The sequence below is a fragment of the Rhinolophus sinicus genome, linkage group LG06, assembly GCF_036562045.2.
Source record: "Rhinolophus sinicus isolate RSC01 linkage group LG06, ASM3656204v1, whole genome shotgun sequence".
Taxonomy (NCBI): Eukaryota; Metazoa; Chordata; class Mammalia; order Chiroptera; family Rhinolophidae; genus Rhinolophus; species Rhinolophus sinicus.
This window is the reverse complement of record NC_133756.1, coordinates 15,375,491-15,388,784: the sequence shown is the minus strand read 5'-3', so window position 1 is coordinate 15,388,784 and position 13,294 is coordinate 15,375,491. Positions and strand designations below refer to the sequence as shown.

The 13,294-nt window shown below is 45.8% G+C and overlaps 1 protein-coding gene across 1 annotated transcript in view; it reads right to left on the bottom strand.

The window, feature by feature from the left end:
• The window catches only part of PTPRF (protein tyrosine phosphatase receptor type F), a 101,306-nt gene extending 88,430 nt beyond the window's left edge, over nucleotides 1-12,876 (bottom strand). Inside the window, exons 1-3 of the mRNA XM_074334576.1 lie at nucleotides 12,722-12,876; nucleotides 10,945-11,092; nucleotides 10,596-10,790 (exon numbers count right to left, since the gene is read on the bottom strand). The gene's annotated coding sequence lies outside the window, so the exon portion shown is untranslated. The remainder of the gene's footprint in view (nucleotides 1-10,595; nucleotides 10,791-10,944; nucleotides 11,093-12,721) is intronic.
• Between the last annotated feature and the right edge of the window lie 418 nt (nucleotides 12,877-13,294).

Sequence of the window (13,294 nt, the reverse complement as noted above, 5' to 3'; positions counted from 1 at the left end):
CCTCTCAGGCAGTGGCATCCTCATTCACTCAGTCACTGGGCCAGAAATACTTTCTGTCCTGTACCCCCATCCAATCGGTCACCAGTCCTGCAAACCTTGAAAAACAGAAAGAGACTAGAGATCATGTGGCTCTGTGAAGTACACATCAGATGAAGGAAGGGGCGGAAGGAGAGAAGGAAAGAGAAAAAAGAAGGGAGGGGAGAGGAGAGAGAGAGGGAGGAAGAGAGATTCTGATTTTTGGGGTTTGGACCACGCAAAACCAAGTTGGTCGTAAAATCTCTTGCACATAGTCATAGAAGAAAACACTTCCTAAGAGTTGCTCTATCTTGAGTTGGTTTCAGTATCTTGGAACCAATGGTACTTTGGAACCAATGGTCCCTGTTTAGAACCATCACTTCCGCCAGGAAGCCATCCATAACCCCTGGATGGGTTGGGGGCTTACCTGCTGAAACTCTAAGCCCTAGGTGTCACCAACACCTGTACCTATGTCTATCCCTCTACCCCACAGCCTGTGGATTCCCTGAAGACAGAAGCACCAGCATGGGGACCAGACACAAAACAGGTGCTGGATACATATTTATTAAAGGAATAAACAGGTAGATTTTTCTCCTGTGCTCAGGGATCCATCAGACGTGACTGGGTAGGGGAGAAGCTCCCTGACCAAGTCCCAGAGCTTGTCCACACCCGGGGCTTCTGTAGGCCTGGCATGCACTGAACAGGGGCTGTGATGTGTCCTGACCTGCGTGTCTGCTGCCTGGGGTCTCAGTAGGTCCGCAGCTCTGGCAGGCCAGTTCCCTCTGCCCAGCACTGCCCGGTCTGTGAACACAATACTTAGGTCAGTGGGTCAGGGACCTTATACTCCTGTGGCTGAAGTCTGCAGACCCATCCACTGCTGTGCTGACCGGGCTCTTGCTTCAACCTCCATGGGGACACAGGGGTCTTGGAACCTCAACTCATTGGTCTCTAGCCCCTGCTCACCTATCTTCGGACCCACCTGTGGTCAAGTGTTTGCTGAGGCAGGGCGTGAGAATGCCTGTGAGAAGCCTGCCCAGGTCTCAGCATGCCTAGCACCTGGAACTGAACTCAAGGCCAAGGTTAAAAAACACCCAGAGGCCCAGGCCCTGGGTCACCCAGACAAGAACCTCAGGTGACCAGGCCTGTGAGTGGATGACACAGAAGGAGAGGAGCCAAGACTCTGTCCAGACTGCCAAACTCAGCGTGGGATCCATGTGGGACTGACCTGCCGCCCTACTCCAGGGCCTGGCAGGGAGGGACGTCCTTGTGCTCATCCGTGAAGGCCGGGTGGTGCCACGTGGTAGTTCTGTGTCTGCCGTTCCAGCCCCAGGGTGCAGGGTGAGGGAGAGCCAGATGTCAGCTCCCCCTCACTGTTCACCCTTTGTCCGGGTTCTGGGCCCACTGGACACTCTGTTCAAACTCATGACGTGAATACATCTTTCAGTTGGGCTAAATCAAATTAAATTCAGCTTGAGTCCCTATCCTAACCAGATCAGCAAGAATTCCATATCACTCACAGCCTTCCTTCACCTCCCTCCAATTGCCCAAGAACTCAGTAGCTTGCACAACCCCAAAGGTGGTCAGTATGTGCTCATAGCCTTGCAGGAAAAGGCTGAGGTCTTTTTCGGGCCACTGCTGCTGTTGCAGACTTTAGCTGTCACTGCCATGGGGCTTCCACTGTTTGTCTCCCATCTGTAGGACCTAACTTGTCCAGCCCAGTTCTTGGGAAGGGGACATACTACTCTCTCCATCCCAGACTCTTTCAAGAGAGCCTCTCCTGTAGACTCACAAAGTTGAAACTCTTTGTTCGTGGCATTTGCAGTGACACACAGCCACTTTCCTGGGGGCCATGTCAGGGTGGCATGGGGCCCCTCTCTTCCCTGCTGTAGAATCAACTGCCTGAGACACAGTGATGCTCTCCCTCTTAGTCCATCAGGAGCTCTGACACAGGAACAGCAAAGCAGTCTGTTTATCTTCTCAGGTGTGGGATGGGAGGAAAAAGGCCCAGGTCTTGGAACACAAAAGTCCAGCGAAGACCCTACATTCCTTCCTGATGAGTCACTATAGGGGTAAATGACACAAGTGTTAATTTCTCAATAGAACACTCTGCTGGTGACTTTACCTCAAGCTTCTCTGAGAAAACAGAAGTCATGGGAGGAGGACTCCTTCATCCCCCCCCCACCACACTCACCCTCACCTACGCCCTCCTCTCTGTCCTCCTTCCGAGGAGGACAGCCCCAGCTTTGGCTCCACTTGTGCTCAGGGTGCTTTGGCTCCTCCAGGACTTCGCTTCTCTCCCTCTCCCTTTCCCATCCTCTTTGTTGTATCATTCCCGTTTGCCCGTAGTTATGTCTAAGTCTCTCCCATCCTAAAAACAAATCTGCCTCCTTGACCTACCCCCCACTCCCCAGAGTGGGAGAGATTGAGCATTTCTCTGCTCACCTCACAATAAACCCGAGAGCTGTTACACACGAAGCCTCCACTCTTCCATTTCCTGCTCACACTCAGCCCACTAAACCCAGCTTTTGGGACCAACACTCCACTGAAATTGCTTTGACATAACGACAATTCACCTCCATTTTGCCAAATCCAGTGGCTGTGCCTTTGTTTCCAGCTTAGTGGACTTCTCAGTGTCCATTGCTACTTGCTCCCCTCTGCCTGGGTTACTTCAGCACCAGAGCAGGAGGACCAGCTCCTCGAGCTCCTCATCACAATGGCTGCCTCCTGCAGGCCGCTTGGGCCACCCACTCTTACCATCACACACTGCGCCTTGTCCCCAGCCCTAACTGCACCTCTGCTGCTCCCACCTTGCTCCTGCAACGTCAGGATAACTGTTTGGTCTGATCAGACCTCTTCCCTTTTGACCTCTTTGTGTTCTGCTAACATATCAGCTCTCTCCTTCCTTCCCTTTTCTTCTTGTCCAACCCAGATGCCAAGGCCCAACATAATGATTCGCTTGTCAATACCCCAAACCCATTTGCCACTCTACCTAGCCAATCCCCAGGGCCGGAGGAGCCCTCCTTCGCTGCCTTCTTGTACCATGGTCAAGCAGCCATGTGACTTCACAGGTCAGATTGACATTCCCACAAATCATAGCCACTGACTGCAGTTGGGCTCTGGACACATTTCTCCAGTCAGCTTGGAACCCCACCCTCTGCAGTGGCTATTTCTGACTTTCTCCATCCTCTTTAAGCCTCTATTTCCTCACTGGCAGATATGACCTTGCCTCCTTCTTTAGAGAAGATTAAAGCCACCAGATAGGACCTACCCCAGTTCCTCACTAACACATTCACACATCTCCCTTCATCTGCCCCTCTCCCAATGCAATAAGTTACAGAGAGCACCCCTCCTCCTAGCTCAGGTGAGTGCTCCTGCCCATCCTTAATTCCCTAGCCTCACCTGCTTCTCAGGTACCCCACTCTGCCCATTATCCCCCCCTCTCTGAGCACTTGATCCCACCCTCTCAACTGGATTCTTCCCTGCAACCTTAATTAAATTCAGCTCTTTCCCAATGTTGGCCATTAAGGCATTCCTATTCATTCCAACAATCAGTCAAATTTCGCTTTCACCTCCCACAACTCCTCTGAAACATGATATTTGAGCTAGAACCTCTATGTCTCAAAATTGGGTGGTTTTTTTTGTTGTTGTTGTTTTGTTTTTAGTATTCACCCTTTAGACCTTTCGGTCACTACTTCTTAAAAGACTAGCTTCTTTGAATCCCTTGGCACCATACTTTCCCAGTTTGTCTCTTAACTCCTTGGTCTCCTTTGCCGGGTCACCCCATTCAGCCATTCAACCCTCGTGTTCTTCAAGGCCTATTCCTAGGCCTTTACCCTCTCTCACTGTGAACTCTCCTAGGTGATGTCATCCATGCCTACAGCTTTGATTACCATCCATTTGGTGGTGATTTACACCTTTATGTCTCCAGTCTGGAGAACTTCTTGTCTAAGCTCCTGACCAATGGGAGCCTCGCCCACTACCTAGTAAACATCTCCACCTCATATCTCAAAGGCACCTTAGCCCCAACATTTGCACGACCTAACTCATGATCCTCCTTCTCTGATACCTTTCCAGTCTTCTCTGTCTTAGTGAATTTGCCATCTAATAGGTAAGCCACAATCCTAGGAACCACCACCAAATCCTGTTAATTTTACCTCCAAAGCATCTCTCTAATCTACTCCCTTCTCTTCATCTCTACTGGTACCTGGGTGGTCCAAGCTATCATTACCTCTTACCTGGACTCCTGCAGTGCCTCCTAACTGATCTCACTGCATCCGCTAAGCTCATCTCCAGTCTTAGCATGTCACTCCCCTTTTAAAACTTCTAATGGCTTCCCATTGTTCCTGGGATAAAGAGCCATCTCCTTAACAAGTACTAAATCCCACCCCACACACACCTTCCAGCACCACATTCTTCCTCAGCTGTGCTGGCTTCCTTTCAATTCCTCAAATGCACATGTGCCCCCACCCCCACTGCAACCACCAGGACTTTGCACATTCTTTCTAGAAGACTTTCCCACCACACCCGCTTCACCTTTTAGCTCATTCTTCACTTTCAGCTAAGCGTTGCTTCTTTGGGTCAGCCCTCCCTGACTGTTAGTTTAGATTAGAGTTGTTTGGTAGACATTCTTACAGAGCCCTGTTTCTTCCACGTCATTAATTATGCATTCATGTTTCTCTGGGACCCCAGCCTTGTGTGGAAGGTGGGTGGAGTCCTTCGGGGTTTCTGGCAATGTTGGCAATGGTATTCAGGAGTGTTTTGGGGGATTCTGGCCAGGGACTTAGAGCTTCATTGGTGTATATCATGGACACCTCCGGGTTTCCAAAAACTCCCCACATGCCACGGATACCATGTACGCCACCGGCTAAACTGGCCCCAGTCAGGACAGACCAGCTGCTGGGGGTAACCTGGCATTTGGAGACATACAGACCTGGCACTTATTATGGGTCTGAACTACACCGATGGCACTTATTAGCTGTTTGGTCTTGGACAGATTATTTCTCTCTCTAAGCCTCAGTTTCCTGTTCTGTAAAAGAGTATGTGACTTACTGCAGCATTGTAAGAATGACATGAAACTGTGTTTGTAAAGAGCTTTACTAGAGTTTTACATCACAAGTTCTTGAAAATAGAAGCTATTTGATGATTATTAGAATTAGCATAATTAAGCCTCTAATAGCACAGGCTTGGAGGACCATTTAAACGCTAATCCCACTGGGCAGCAATATCCTGGTAATCCTCAGTTACTGTCTGAATGAGAGCCTGTTTCATCGTCAGTCAACCTTCTGAACTTCCTCTCTCCTGATCCAACTTCCCAGTGCTCCCTCCCCCTTCCCCTGAGGCCCTCCAGAAGCCTTCAGCCCCTTCAGAGGTCCTTCCTCCAATTCCTACCTAACTGAGGACCCATTAAGTGTCTCCCCAAAAGCTGCTGTTCTCCGTAACCACAGAGGAAGGAGGAAGGACACAGCCTTCCTCTCGCTCAGCTCTCAAAAGCCACTCCCAGTTCATTATTCCTCAGCCTCATGGAAAAATTCCTGCTCATTTAAGGCTCATGCCATCTGGCTCTTGCAATTCCTTCATTCAAGCAAGATTTATTGAGTACTTTTTCCTCTCTTTCTCTACCTTTCTTTCAGAAAGGATTTAGGTGACTTACAAAAAACATGTAATACAAGATGTTTGGTACATAGTAGGACTATATACTTGTGAATAAATGAATACATTTAAAAATATGACACAAATGTTCACCTATCCCCAATTTCCCCTTCAGAGGTGGGTTTCATCTGACATAAACAGGGGAGGAGAAGGTTGCATGACCTCCCCTGAGTTGTTCAGTTGGGAGCCTTTCCACCATTTTAAATGTTCTGAGTTCTGCAAGGGATCACATCTCATAATACTGGTCACCACCTGGAGCTTGGGATGTGATCCCTCAAGAAATCTTTGCTTCCTCCCCATGAACCCTAGCAAAAGGTGGGTGTGGATAGAGCAGGCCCCCCGCCCTTTCACCATGGTTTCTTTTTATTCCCCCCAAAGCTGTCATATGAGGCTAGGTTGCCATATGTGACTTGCTTTAATGATGAGTAGGGCAGCTTAACAAAGGAATTACAGTGCAGAAAGAGAAAATTACAGCTGGGTAATAACTCGGGCTTTCCCAGCGACCAAAGAGAAAAGTATCTCAGGAGTCAAATGGTAACTTCACTCTCCTATCCTCCATTATACAGCTTCTCTCTGGACGGCATCCTTCATCAATGCCCCTGGCAACCCACTTTCCTCACCAGGATGGGGTCTGTCTCCCTGGATCCTTTCCCCTCCTCCATTCAGTTCTCCAAGCCAAGATAACTCATGAGTCATGTCTGCAGGGCTCATCAGGTTGATCAGTAATGTTCGAATTGGCAGCTCCTCCCAAAGATCATTCTTGGGGGAAAGGGCATCGGCATTCTACATCGCATCCTTCAAAGTGGGTTTCTTTTCTTCAAAGGCTTTCTTTCTGATATTCAACAGCCATACTGGTTTCCTTAAATATTGACCCTACTAAACAAATACACTCATACCTACAGCTCAAAAACAGATGTTACTTCTTAGGTCTAGTACATTCTAAAGCCATATTGAGAAAGGAAATAATTCCTTAACTGCCTCGTAATTAGCGGTGATTCTTCCTTTTTCCCTGGGAATCAGTAAATCCGATTATCGTGGCAAGGGTAGAATGTCTGTTCCTTTCTTGATCCCCTTTGGGATTTGTTTGAATAAGAAAATGGTCATAGTCCTTTTAATGACTTCTCAATGATTCTCACAAGAGAGGCTTTGATGACTTGATTTTAGGAAGGCTCAATTACATTCTTGCCAAGAGCTAATATCAATTTGGGGAAAGAGAAAGGAGATGACCTGTTCTCTCAGTTAAATAAACTTAAAGGTAAGTGAATGAAGAAACTGAAAACAAAGCAAAAACAAGGACAGTAATCAAGACAGTGTGATACTGGCATAAGAATAGACATACAAATCAATGGAACAAAATTGAAAGTCTAGAAATAAACCCTTACATTTATGGTCAATTGATTTTTGACAAAAGTGCCAAGGCAATTCTATGGGGAAAGAATAGTTTTTTTCAACAAATAGTTCTGGTACAACTGGATGTCCACATACAAAAATATTAAACACTTCATGCCATATTAAAAAATTAACTCAAACTGGGCCATAGATGTAAATGTAAGAACTAAACTCTTAGAAGAAAACATGGGAGTAAATCTTCATGACCTTGGGTTAGGACAAGTTCTTACATATGACACCAAAAGCACAAGTACTATAAGAAAAAAAAGATAAATTGGATTTCATAAAAGTTAAAAAACTTTTCAATTCAAAAAACACCACTAAGAAAGTGAAAACAAGTTACAGAGTAAGAGAAAATATTTGTAAATGTTATGTCTGATAAAGGACTTGTATCCAGAATACAGGAAGCACTCTTATAGCTCAATAATAAGAAGACAAATAACTCAGTTTAAACATGGGCAAAATAAGTGAACAGACACTTCACCAAAGACAATAGATGAATGGCCAATAAGCACATGAAAAGATGCTCATCACTAGTCCTTAGGGAAATGCAAATTAAAACCACAATGAGATACCACTACACACCCACTAGAATGGCTATAATAAAAAAGACAGATAATAACAAGTGTTGATGATGTGGAGAGATTGGAGCCTTCATACGTTGCTTGTGGGAATGTGAAATGGTGCAGCACTTGGGAAAACAGTTTGGCATTCTTAACATAAATTTACCACAGGATCCAGCAATTTCATTTTTAGGTATCTGCCCAAGAGAAATGAAAACACATCTACAGAAGGACGTATATGTGGAAGTTCATAGCAACAGTATTCGTAATAGCCAAAAAGTAGAAACAACTCAAGTGTTTATTAACTGGTGAATGGATAAACAAAATGTAGTATATCCATATAGTAGAATACTATATTTGGCAATAAAAAGGAATAAAGTATGATAGAGTCTACAGATGAACTTCAAAAACATGCTCAGTAAAAGAAGCCAAACACAAAAGATCACATATTGTGTGATTCCATTTATATAAAATGTCCAGAGAAAGCAAATCTACAGAAACAGAAGGTAGAGCAGTGGCTGCCCGTGGGAATGTGGAGTGCCTGGAGAAGAGCACAGGGATTCTTTTTGAGCTCATGGAAATGTTTTTTGGTGCTAGTTGCACAATGTTGTAAATTTACTGAAAATCATTGAACACTACACTAAAAAAGGACAACAGGGTAGGAGGGAAATAAATGGAACCGAGAATGATGCTAGTGTCCAAGGGGACACGGTGGAAGCGGGCTTTACATTCAGCTGAGCTTCCTAATAGCCAAAGGAAAAAAGAAAAAACAATTGCGTTTGTAATTCATAACGCCTTTAAGATTTAAAACAAAACTAACTCATTGTTTAAGAACTGCTTTGCTTTTCCAGGTTCTTAGACCTGAGAAAGTTTTTTCCCAGTGAGAGGACAATCCATGAACTAGTCAACATCCTGCTTACTAGCCTACAGTACATTTAATTTCAAGGCTTTATTGACAGTTTCATATAATGTCCCTCACTATCAGTGGTGGAATGAGGCTAGAGTTGTGCTGCCCAATGTGTACGCCCAATAAAATAATTAAAATTAAATAATTTTGGAAATTTAGTTCTTCAGTTACCCTAGCCACATTCCAAGTGCTGAATAGCCACATGGGTTAGTAGTGGCTGCCATACTGGAGAGTGTATCTATAGAACATTCCATCACTGCTGAAAGTTCTATTGGGTAGTGTTAGGCTACAGGATAGTTTAGTAAAAACAAAAGTTCAGAGTTCAGATTGTTGATAAAAGAGGGATTCTGTCTTAAACCGGCAAGGGCAGAACTTTCAATCTACTTTCACACCTTCACACAGTTAGAACAGGGGCAGAAAGGTGTGTTGGGGATAGGAGTGGAAGATTCATTTTAGAAAATAAGACAAGGTTTCACAGAAACATGTTTTGGCTTTTTCTAATTTTTGCACACAGAGTGGTGGGATAAACTGAGGCCCACCAGGAGCCACCAGAGAGACAACGTTTGGTTAGCTTAACTGCTTAGCTAATGACTGGGCTTTTGTTTTGCAAAGCGCCCTTTGGCTGGCTTCTCTTCTGCTGATTGGTATATTCAGGTTGGCAGGATTTTGATATACAAAACAGGAAAGGGCCAGAACCAGCCTGGCAGGGAGAGGCTGAAGTGTGGTCCGTGGTGGGGAAAAGGGAAGAGTGTGGGTTCTGCCTTGGGGAAAGGTGATGAAGCAGCATGGATCTGAGGGCTCTGCTGTGAAGAGGGTCGTACGGCCTTTTCTTCCTGCTCTCCAAGAAACTTCCTGTCACATGGGAGTTGGGTTGATATTTCGGGGAATTTCATGGTGCATAGAGACTGACTTCAAGTCCAGCAGAGGGTGGCAGAAGCAGTGGCTCAAGGAGATCCAGTCCGCTGGGTCTTGTCTGAGCTGTTTTATCTAATGGGGATTCTCGGCTGCCGCTTGGGTTAAATCGTTCATCTCAAACTCCAGAGTCCAACCTCACTATGACTGCCAAGTGTGCAGATTTGCAGATTTTTTTCCCTCCTAACAAACCACAACTGTATCACATGGTGTGCCCAGGGAACAAAGAAATGAAGATTGATCAGGCCTGAGCTGTAATGAAATTTGGAGTCCCATCTCAAAGTCAGGGGAAAATTGTGGAAACCACTCTGAGATAGAAATGACAACTGTGGTGGCACAGGGTCCCCTCTGGGCCTGTACCTGCCTTCCTGAAGCAAAGGACATACAAAGACCAGAGTGACAAAAGGAGCATGTGGCCATGTGACACCTAACCAAGGAGACAACAGCTCTTTCTGAGTAATAACACATAGGCCAGATGCCAAGAGGAGACTGATACTGGGAGTGTGAAAAGTCTGTCTTTCTTGTAGATATTCTGCCAACCAACGGCCACTATCCCCATTTCCACCCCTCCTTATCTGGAGCTAAACCAGACCGAACTGAACAACTGACAGCTTGTCTCAGAATCTAATGAGGCAGGCTCCTATGGAGGGACAAAAAGTGTTTATAGGACACAAGTGGATGGAGCCAAAGAAGAGAGCGAGAGGGTTCGAGAGGGACTTTTGTCCTCCCAGTGTGGAGGGGTACAGTAAGAGCCTGCATGAAAACGTCCTTGCATACTGAGGTACTGTGAGGGTTCAGCCACCCCTGAAAACACTTCTCTGCATAATCTTTGTACTGGTTGGAAGCAAAACTCAAGTCAGAAGTCAACATTGATTTTTGTACATTTTTCTGTGCTGTAAGTGTGTGTTTTTCTGGCTAAAAGAACAGTGGTTTCTAATAAAGTGTACTTCTCCCTCTTTCCAGGTTTAGGATGTAGTGTTGGAGTGGAAACCACCCAAAGGACTGACCAAGGTGGTGTCAGCTGTGAACAGACCTCACCATCCCACTGAACTGAGCGCATGTATGTGTTGCATTGTGGTATCTCCAAGGAGCGGTAAGGAGAAAAGGGCATCACGGGAGAAGGAACGAGAAGAGAGACAAGGTGGAGGCCACCATCATACCTAGCTCTGGAGCTGCTGGGCCGTAATTGCTGAGAACGAATGGTTTAAGCAGACAGGCAACATCGAGGGGAGGCAGCTCGTGCCGGGAGCTGTATGGACAGATATGTTCTGATCCAAACTGGAGCAACAGCTACAGTCATCGTGAAAGAAACGGGTGACGTGTCACTGCCATTCTCCGAACCTGTCCTTCTTGGACTGTGGCCAAAAGAATTGGAGAATTAGTTGGTATGCGAGGGCAATCACCAATTCTGTATATTCAATTTGTTTGTGGTTTTACTAACATGCTCATCCCAGGGGTGTAGCATTCCTTTTATTTTGCTTAGAGGGAGAGGGAAATCCAGGAGCTCACCTTAGGTCGTTCTATGAAAAAAGCTCTTAATCCACATGAGTCAGGGATGTGGGTGGGGATCAGGAGATGCTGCAGCTCTGGGTTCTCGTTACACCTTCAGGAACTAGGAGGATGATTGCAAGATCGGGTTGGGGCCTCCCTGGGCCTTCTGTGAAATGGACTCAGGTTCAGATCTCCATTTGCTCCCAACCTCATCCACTCCCACTCTAACCAGGGGACCCCAGTGGCTTCCTGGAGCTTTAGGAATCAATATTAGGTCTGTGTGTGTGCCCAAGGACCTCTAAAATGTCTAGGCCCTGAGAGAGGGGAGGGCATTCAGAACTCCAGGGGTCAGCTAGTCTGTGCTCCTGTACTGATTTGGTTGCTCCACTTGGCCTTGGCCTCTCTCACCACTCCACCTTGGAAGGATTCGTCCCATTGGACATGACAGAGAAAAGACAATGTAAAAGTCCAAGGTGTAGAACAAAAAGTTTAGATTCTCCATTGTGGTTTTAATGTTTCCTGCTCTAATCAGTATTTGTTTTTCTTGCGTAACTTCTGCAAGAGGAACAAAACTTACAAATACTTTGTCCAAATGCCAAGAAACTCCACTACTCTTATACTGCCAGTTGATTTAAATAAAACAAGAGCACTGAAGTCATACTTATCAGGTTAAACATTACAAGGTTGATGGAAAGTTCAATTTCCTATAACAAACTTGCAATGAGTAAATACAATTTCCTACAATAAACAAGCATCATAGTCTCAAGGTTAAGGGTTATAAAACAATAAACCATTGTAGTTAGAGTAGAATATTATAGGAGAGATTCTTGCATACAAACTACTCAATATCATTATGACAAGATACGAAAGAACAAATTTGAAATAAGATCTTAATGCTATATGGTTAATATTCTCTCTCTCTCTCTGTCTCTCTCTCTCACCTTTCAACTTACTCTTAATCTTTGCCACACAAAAAATATCTAGCCCAATACTTTGCAGTTTCAAAAGCCTTCATGTCAGTAACTTCTCATTCCCTCAAGTCTCTATTTATTGTCACTGAAACCTCAAGTCTCAATTACAATTTTAAACAGAGATGAAATAAGAGATTGGGGCCTTATAATATCTTATTTACTCAAAAGATAGATATTCAGAAATGGCTGGGTCTGGGGGCTCAAATGGTGACCAAAGTTATCTGTTTCTGTCTCTCTCTCCATCTCTCATCTCTACTTAACCTCTAGCTCAACTGGCTTGTGGGCCTCATTCTTTCTTCTTGTAGAATTTTTCCTCCATGGGGACAGTGAAGTGGCCCCCGCTTGCACTCCCAGAGAATAAGAGAGCATTCTCTTGGGAGGTCTAATTGAAAACTCCCAGGGAAGAGCCAGATTGGCCCTGTTTGGTCATGTGCCCACCCCTGAACTAATCACTATAGCTAGAGAAATGGAATGATCTCCAGGCCTCTGTCACGCACCCGCCTGTGGGCTCTGGGGGGGGAGTGGGCATCAGTGCCACCTAAACCACATGGAATTAGGGAGCGTTGTTTCCCCAAAGGAAAGGGTGCCAGGCAGATAAAAAACCTTGGTTTAGGACAAAAGAATGGAAGGTGGTGTTATATTAGGTCAATGGAAATAATACAATTGTGACATTTGCTCATTAGGGACCATCTAGCGGTGAGGCCGAATAACCCATCAACAGACTAGAGTTTGACTGCTGAAGTGGATGATCAAGAACACATTTAAGGAATATGAGTGTGGAGCACCCTTCCAGGGGTGGGCAGCTACCCGCCTGCCTCACTTACCAGCACTGACTTGGATATTAGGAGGCATGTTGGATGGAAGCTCCAGTGGTCTGGAATTCCAGCATTGTTATCATCTGCTCTGAAGGTGCAGCTGCTGTGTTACAAAGGTCATGTCTTCCGGTCACTGAGACTGGCTTTAATGAGGGAGTGTAGGCCATTTGGAATGGCAAATCGGTCTGGAAGAGTCTTGGCTGACAGCCTGGGGCAACCCTCAGAAGCTGTCCTTACAACCTTGAATTACATAACCCAGATCTCCCTCCCTGCCCCAGATGGAGGTAGGGGGAAGTCGGCAAAGAGCTTTACTAGGAAGTGAGCAGCAGTTGAGAGTGAAGGGGAAGAAGTGGTTCCTTTCAGCAGGGAGGGCACAGAGCTCCTCTTATGGCCTGAATGTCCCACTCTAGGAAGGACAGAGGTGACCCCGATTATTTGGTATTGCACAGGGTCCTGTGTGCCTCATAAACGGACTGTGGAAGCAGTTGGTACTGTTTCAAAAAGCTGCCCCTCAGCACTGAGGTCCACACATGATGATTCTGGGCCTTGGGGAGGGAACAGATGCTGGAGCTAATTAGGGAA